The sequence below is a fragment of the Rhincodon typus genome, chromosome 16 (assembly GCF_021869965.1).
Source record: "Rhincodon typus isolate 14 chromosome 16, sRhiTyp1.1, whole genome shotgun sequence".
Classification (NCBI taxonomy): Eukaryota; Metazoa; Chordata; class Chondrichthyes; order Orectolobiformes; family Rhincodontidae; genus Rhincodon; species Rhincodon typus.
In genome coordinates this window covers 7445541-7453245 of record NC_063347.1, presented here as the reverse complement: position 1 = coordinate 7453245, position 7705 = coordinate 7445541, and the positions used below count along the sequence as shown (strand labels likewise).

Below are 7705 nucleotides of genomic sequence, written 5' to 3'. Positions count from 1 at the left end.
TGCTGCTTGGCCTGCTGTGTTCATCCAGCCCTGCACCTTGTTGTCTCACATTTATTTAGTGTCGCTCCTGATCTGAGAACATCAAAGTGCTTTGCAGCTAACAAAATGATTAAATTGTGGTCGCCGAGTGCACTTTCACATTGAGCCTTTATTCCAAGATCATTAAGTCATTACAGTTCAGGAGGACATTTGGTGCATCAAGTCCGTGTTGGCTCTCCATAGAACCATCCAATCAGTCTCATTCTCCATTTCTATTCCTTGGCCCTGCAGTGCTTGCCCAAAACTTCAGATCTCTATCCCCTTAGTCCTTGCACCATAAGCTAATGGCAAAAGTTTTTTTTCTTGTACAAAATGAAGAGAGGTGCTTTCAAAGAAACCTATAGGGGAAAGTTTCTCCTGATAACAGACTGACTAGAATCAGAATATGTCACATAATCTGGTACGTGAAGGAGCTGGTTTCTCTCTTGTGGCCATGTAACTGATGGTAATTCCACGTTGTGTTCTCGGAAACCACAGAAGACTTAGTGGGGGCTCTCTTGGCTGACACAAGTTTCCCGGTAAATATTTATTTAGGCTTAACCAGGAGTGATCATGTCATTCCAGAGGACTCCCGCTACCCTGTAAGTAAAACGTGTTGATACGTTGTCATTGTGCGGTCTGTGTCACTGCTGATGAGCTGATCCCTTCATCCCTCTGCTCCTTCCCCAGCATGTACAACAGACCACTTTGCTGGAGTCACCTGTGGATTTTGAAATGAGGGAGTCCTAGAATTGAGGATATTGAAGGGCCCACTCTACCTGCCAATACCTGCCTTCCAAGTAAGGTTTGTGTGCCTGTCAGGAGCAGCTAGTGTTCCATTTTCTAACTTACTGGTAGGCTGGACACTCATACATTTTTACTGCCTTTGAGATCTAATAAACTGTAGTGACTGGTGATTGCATATCATCTAGAAATCTGCCCATTCCCAATTTGCCCATGACCGTTGTGTTCACTGAGTTTCACTGACTTGTGTTCTGATAACCTCTCAACTTTATCATTCTCACCCTCATTTTCAAGTACCTCCATGATCTCTTCCTTCCAACTCTGTAATCTCCTCCAGCTCCACCATCCTCTGAGATAGCTGCACTGTTCTAATTCTGGCCTGTTTACCTGTTTTTATAACACTGTTGGCAGAGCCTTTAGCTAGCAGAGTCTGAAAGTACAAATTTTTCTCCCGAAACCACTTTGCTGTGCCCTGTCTTATCCTTTATGGCACTCCTTAAAACCTACATCTTTGACCAAGCTTGAAGGCATCTGTCTTAATATCTCTTTATGTGGCTTGGTCTGTCATTTTTTTGATAATGCTCCTGTGCAGCTCCCTGGGATGTCTTTGTGCATACAAATGCACATTGTTGGTGTTTTTCTTGGTCAGTATGGTTTAGGGATAGTGACTTCACCCCTACAGAAATGGGATTTATCTTCTTGTTAAACCACATCTATAAAACATACTGTGGCTAAATATCTGTCACCCCACAGGAAATCTCTGGCAATTTGATTTGGACATTGCTTTCAGAAAACTAAAAGGCTGTTTTATATGTTAAGCACCTCAGTGGGATCTTTTTCACAAGCAGCCATGTATAACAGTGAAACTGGATAGTTATCAGGAATAGAAACACCTGGCTGATCTGTTTCCCAACCCTGGGATGTCAGGAGAATTGCACCACACCCAAAACAAACCTTGGTTCATCCTCTCAAACCTAGTGTCTAATTCAGATATAGGTAAATATTTCTAGTACCCAGATCATATTCAAGAAGTTGGAAAATGTGGGTGCACAAAGTGACCTCTAGATGCACTGAAGGTAATATGTAGATGCAACAACTTGTTAGGAAGGCTGCTAATGAAATGTTAGCCTGTATTACAAGAGGATTTGAGTACAGGAGTAGTGAAGTCTTGCTTCAATTGTATTGGAGCTTCGTTGTTTCGCACCTGGAGTATTGTGTGCAGTTTTGGTCTTCTTTCCTTTGGAAGGCTATTATTGCCAGAGAGGGAGTGCAATGAAAGTTCACCAGAGTTGTTCTCAGGATGACATGACAGTCGTATAAAGAGGGATTGCGCAAACTGGGCCTGAATTCTGTAGCATTTTGAAGAATGAAGAAGAAACCTACAAAATTTGTAAAGGGAGTCCAGAACTAAGCTTAAAAATAAGTGGGATATCATTTAGGTCCAAGATGACAAATTATTTTCTCAGAATGTTGCGAACCTTTGGAAATCTCTATCACAAAGAACTGTGAGGTTAAGTCTTTGAGAGTGTTTAAGGTGGACATTGATAGATTCTGATTACCAGAGGCATTCAGAGTTATGAGGATGGGGTGAGTAAAGGGCATCGAAGTGCTGAAGAATCATCCATGATGTATTGAATGGAGGGGCAAGACTGATGGGCTGAATGGCCTACTCCTCTTCCTAGTTTCAAATAAATGCTTAATGTGAATGGAACTGTGCTTTTAAAAAGTGCAGCAAATTTAGCATGAGTGTGCTCAATTGGCTGCAAGAAGAATTTAAAAGCCCCAAAAGACATGGAAAGATATCAGCACATTCACATTGGAGACAGGCCATTCAGCTGCTCAAACCGAGTCAGTAATTTCACACAATTATTCTGTCTTTTGAAACACCAGCCTGATTCACACTGGAGAAGGGATGTCTGTGTGCTGCTAGGTGTGAGAAAAATGACATCAAAATAACCACTTCATTTCACCTGCTGGGAAATCACTTAGCTAGCACTTGATTGAACTGGTGCAATTCTGCCCTTCATCACACCCGAGGATGGCATCTGCAAAAATCCCTACCTCTGATGCAGAGGCTCTAGGATAAAGACTCAGTCTGGGATTTGACAGCCAAGGAAAATGCATTCATAATGTGACCAAACAGATTGTGCATGGACTCGTAAATCCTTCCAACGCACTCCCAACAGCAGTGAGAGTGGGAGACATTCCGGTCAGCCATGTGATGGAGAGAACATTGGAGCTCTATCAGCACAATCCATAGCTCCAGGTTACAACATGTATGTAAATAGTGTTTTGCGATTACCACGTCAGCTCAAACTGATTGGTGATGTGAGTCAGATTAGAGTGAACAGCGTGGGGTTTGATCGATGTTCCATTTGGGTTTTTTTTTCAGAACTTGCCAACTTGCCTGAGCTCTGGTGGAGATTGTGATGCTCTAGGTCAGACCTGCCAATGGGAAGAGGACTGAAGGTGGTGTTGGAGGTCATGGGCATAAAGGGCTAAAATAGAAGGACAGGTTTTATAGAAACTAGGCTTGTATTTCTTTAAGCATAGAATATTAAGAGGGTGATCTGTTTCAGATGTTTCAGATCATTGAATCATTAGATAGGGGTTATCAAATTTAACATTCATAAATAAACCCAATAACAAATTCAAGAGAAATTCCTTTGACCAGAGAATAGTTAGAATTGAGAACCCATTAGTACATTGGGAAAATGGCATTTAAAGAGGAAGCTAGATAACTACACAAGGGAGAAAGAAACAGAAGGTTATGGCAGTAAAGTTAAATGATAGGAACAGCATGATGGGAAGAGGCCTTTGGAGCACATACATAGGCAATTTAGCCCATTAGGTCTGTGCCAATGTGGTGCTGTACATTCAAGAGATATATATTTGTATTAGAGGAGTTCCAATTTTCTGGAAGAACAAGAGGAATTGCCAAGGAATGCATGACCATTAGTTGGAAAAGTTCCATGAAGCAGTTGATTTGTCATTTTGGGTATGTAGGACCTTGATTGAGGAAAGGAATCTAAGGTTTTGGAGTAGATTTGTAAAGGAATTTCAAAGAAGCAAACATGAGATTAAGTTGATAATGTGGGCTAGTTCCTGGGGCTAAATACTATCCCGACAAGTCAGTGAGAATGGGAGTGAAGTTAATTGCATTCCTTGTAGGAGATTGCAACAGAAACCACTTGCATGTTTGCCTGATCTGGGTGCTAATTTTACTTTACATAGAATCCTTGAATACTACAGAACAGAAGGAAGCCACAGAATCCATACCAGGTCTTTTGAAGAGCAATTCATCTACTTAACTCTCTGGATCTTTCCTCGTATTGGCGCATGATTATTCTCCATCAAATGTTAATCAATTTCCTTTTGAAAGCTACAATTGAACTTATTCCCAGCATCCTCTGAGGCAATGTACTCCAAATCCTAGTCAGTCATTGTATAAATAAGTTTTATCCTCGTGTTGCTCCCAGGCTTTTTGCCAACCAGCTTTTGTGACTTCTGCTTATTAACTCTTGAACCATTAGAAGTGTTCTCTCTGTATTTTCTCCACTTAAAACAGTAGTGATTTGAAACACCTCCAGCAAGTCTAAGAATCTGCTCTGCTTGAAGGAGGAAATCTTCATCTTCGTCAATGCTTCCACATAACTGCAATCCTCACTGTCGTATGAGAGAGGCACACTGTCTCCAATGCTTTGATATATTATTTTACATGAGTTGCAGAATTATATAATTTGCAAACAAACCAGATTTAGTTATTGTGGTCATATACTTTTGTACTTCCCTGTTCCATTTTAGTCCAGTCAACCTTTAGAGACTGCCCTGGCTCACAGCTAGTTTCAACCCAGATTTTTTCTTAAAATTCATTCACAGAATGAGGGCATTGCTGGCTAGGCCAACATATATTGCCCATCCCAGAGGACAGTTAAAAGTCAACCACAGTGCTGTGGGTCTAGAGTCGCATGTAGTCCAGACTAGGTAACAATGGGTAGTTTCCTTCCCTAAAGGGCACTATTGAACTTGGTGGTTTTTCTTCCCTTCATGGTCGACATTAGACTCTTAATTCCAGATTTTTATTGAATTCAAATTCCACCATGTGCCATGGCAGATTTGAACCCAGGTCCCTAGAACATTGCCCGAATCTTTGGATTAACAGTCGAGTGATAATACCAATAGGCCATCCGATTTAAGTCTCTCCAAAGTAACCTGTTTCTGAACTGCAGGTTCTATGTAATATTGGTCCACAGTTGACTTATGTTACCATTGGAATGGGTTCTAGTCGATGCTTTATCTTCTTAATCTAGGTAAGTACATGAAGGACAAAAGTGTTAAGTTGATTGGGTTCAATGAAAAGAGTGAATGAAGGCTCATGTTGAACATAAACACCATATCGACCACACAGAAACAACTCAATGTGTACATTCTTCCTTATTTATTATTCACTACTATTCATTACTATTCTTTATGCAGAGGGTGGTGGGTGCCTGGATCTTTATGCAGAGGGTGTTGGGTGCCTGGAACGCGTTGCCAGTGGAGGGGGCATGATAGTGTCATTTAAGATGTATCTAGACAGATACATGAATGGGCAGGGAGCAGAGGGATACAGAGCTTTGGAAAATAGGCAACAGGTTTAGATAGAGGATCTGGATCGGCGCAGGCTTGGAGGGCTGAAGGGCCTGTTTCTGTGCTGTAATTTTCTTTGTTCTTTGTTCATTACAGGATGCAGGTGTCCCTGGTTGGGCCAGCGGTTATGGCCCATTCAATTGTCCTTAAGAAATTGGTGGTGAGCCACCACCTTGAACTGCTGGAATCCATGGGGTTAAGTGCACCCACAGTGCTGTTAATGAGAGAGTTTCTGGATTTGGACCCAGTAACAGTGAAAGGAACAATGATACTCTTTCATGTCAGGATTGGTGTGTGGCTCTGAGTGGAATTCGCATGTGCTGGTACTCCAAAGCATTTGCTGCCTATGCCATCCAGGTAGTGGAGGTTGTGGATGTGGAATGTGCTGTCCAAGGAGCCTTGGTGACTGGTGCAGTGTATCTTATAGAGGATATGCACTGCTGCCATTGCGCATTGTTGATGGAGGGAGTGATAGATAGAGAGAGGTTATAGATGGATTGCTTTGTGGTGTTGAGCTTCCTCAATGTTATTGGACCTGCAACTCATCCAGGCAAATGGAAAATATTCCACTGACTTCTGCCTTATAGAAGATGGGCAGGCTTTGAGATGTAGGGAGGTGAGTGACATGCAGCAGAATTCCTAGCCTCTGACCTGCTGTTATAGCCACTGTGTGTATATGTCTGGTCCACTTTAATGACAAGACAATGGCAAGCTATGGGTTGTGAGCATTCAGCAATGGTAAAGGCCACAACTGTGCTCACTTTATGGAAAAGCCAAGGGAAATTTCATTGGGAACACATGACCATTGGCTGGAAAAGCTCCGTTATGGTCTGTGTTTTCCACTCTCCCTGTTTTGACAATGTAAAATCTGTTTGAAAACTTTTTTACTCAAAGTACTGAATATAGTTTTGTCAAAGGATAAACACTAATTTATTAGAGTCCTTTGAAGAAGTAACGCATGTTGTAGATAAAGAGTAACAAATGGAGATTCCCAGAAGTCATTTGATAAAGTGTGACATCAAAGGATATCTTGGAAAATAAATGCATATGGTGTTTGGGGTAACATATTGGCATGGATAGATGATTGGCCTGTTAATAGTATAAGTGGGTCTTTTTCAGGCTGGTAGGATGTCACGAGTCATGTGCCACAAGGGTTGGTGCTGGAACCTCCATTCTTTACAGTTTATATAAATACTTTGGAATGAAGAGATTGAATTTATGCAGCTACATTTCCTGATGACAAGTAAGAAAGGTTGGAAAATGAGTTGCGAAGAGGACATGATGAGCCTACAAAAGGATATGGATAGGTTAACCTCCATCTAGGAGGACAAGGGCAGCAGATACATGGGAACACCACCACCATCATGTTCCCCTCCAAGCCACGCACCATTGTGACTTGGAAATATCTCACCATTCCTTCATGTTGCTGAGTCAATATCCTGAAATTCTCTCCCTAAGGGCATTTTGGGTTAACCCACAGCAGGTAGACTGCAGTGGTTCAAGGTGGCAGCTAACCTCTACCTTCTCAAAGGCAACTGGGGATGGGCAATAAATGCTGGTCCAGCCAGCAATGCCCACATCCCACAAATGGAATATAAAAGTGAATGGACAAAGTTCTGGCAAATGGAGTACAATATGGAAAAATATGAAATTGTCCATTTTGACGGAAAAAATGAAAATAAAGCATATTATCTAAGCGGTGAGAGTTTGCAGAGCTCTGAGAGCTCTTGTTGTCCTGGTGCATGAATTGCAGAAGGTCAGTATGTAGGTACAGCAAGTAATCAGGAAAGCTAATAGAATGCTACATTTAATTGGGAGGGGAATTGAACATAAGAGTAGGGAAGTTATGCTTCAGTTTTACAGGGCATTGATGAGACTACATCTGGAGTACAGTGTCACTGTTCTTATGGAAAAATGTTAATACATCGGCAGCAGTTCAGAGAAGATTTACTAAACTAGTACCTGGAATGAGCTGTTTGCCTTATGATAAAAACCAGGCAGGCTAGGCCTGCATCCTCTGGAGTTTAGAAAAGCCAGAAATGACTTAATTGAAACATACAGGCTCACACAAGATCCTGAGGGGACTTGACTGGGTGGCTATAAAGAGGATGTTTCATCTTGTGGGAAAATCTAGAGGTAGGGGTCATAGTTTAAAACAAGGGCTTGCCAATTTAAGACAGAGGAGGAAACAATTTTGTCTCAGAGGCCTGTAAGTCTTTGGAATTCCCTTCCTCAAAAGGCAGTGGATGCAGAATCTTTAAATATTTTAAGGCAGAGCTAGATAAATTCTTGATGACCAGGGGGATGAAAAATT

The 7705-nt window shown here is 41.7% G+C and overlaps 1 long non-coding RNA gene across 1 annotated transcript in view; it reads left to right on the top strand.

Moving 5' to 3' along the window:
- LOC125485176 overlaps nt 1-867 on the top strand; it is a 22683-nt gene extending 21816 nt beyond the window's left edge. The window contains exon 3 of the long non-coding RNA XR_007263926.1: nt 709-867. This is a non-coding gene — a long non-coding RNA (uncharacterized LOC125485176). The remainder of the gene's footprint in view (nt 1-708) is intronic.
- Nucleotides 868-7705: the final 6838 nt, after the last annotated feature.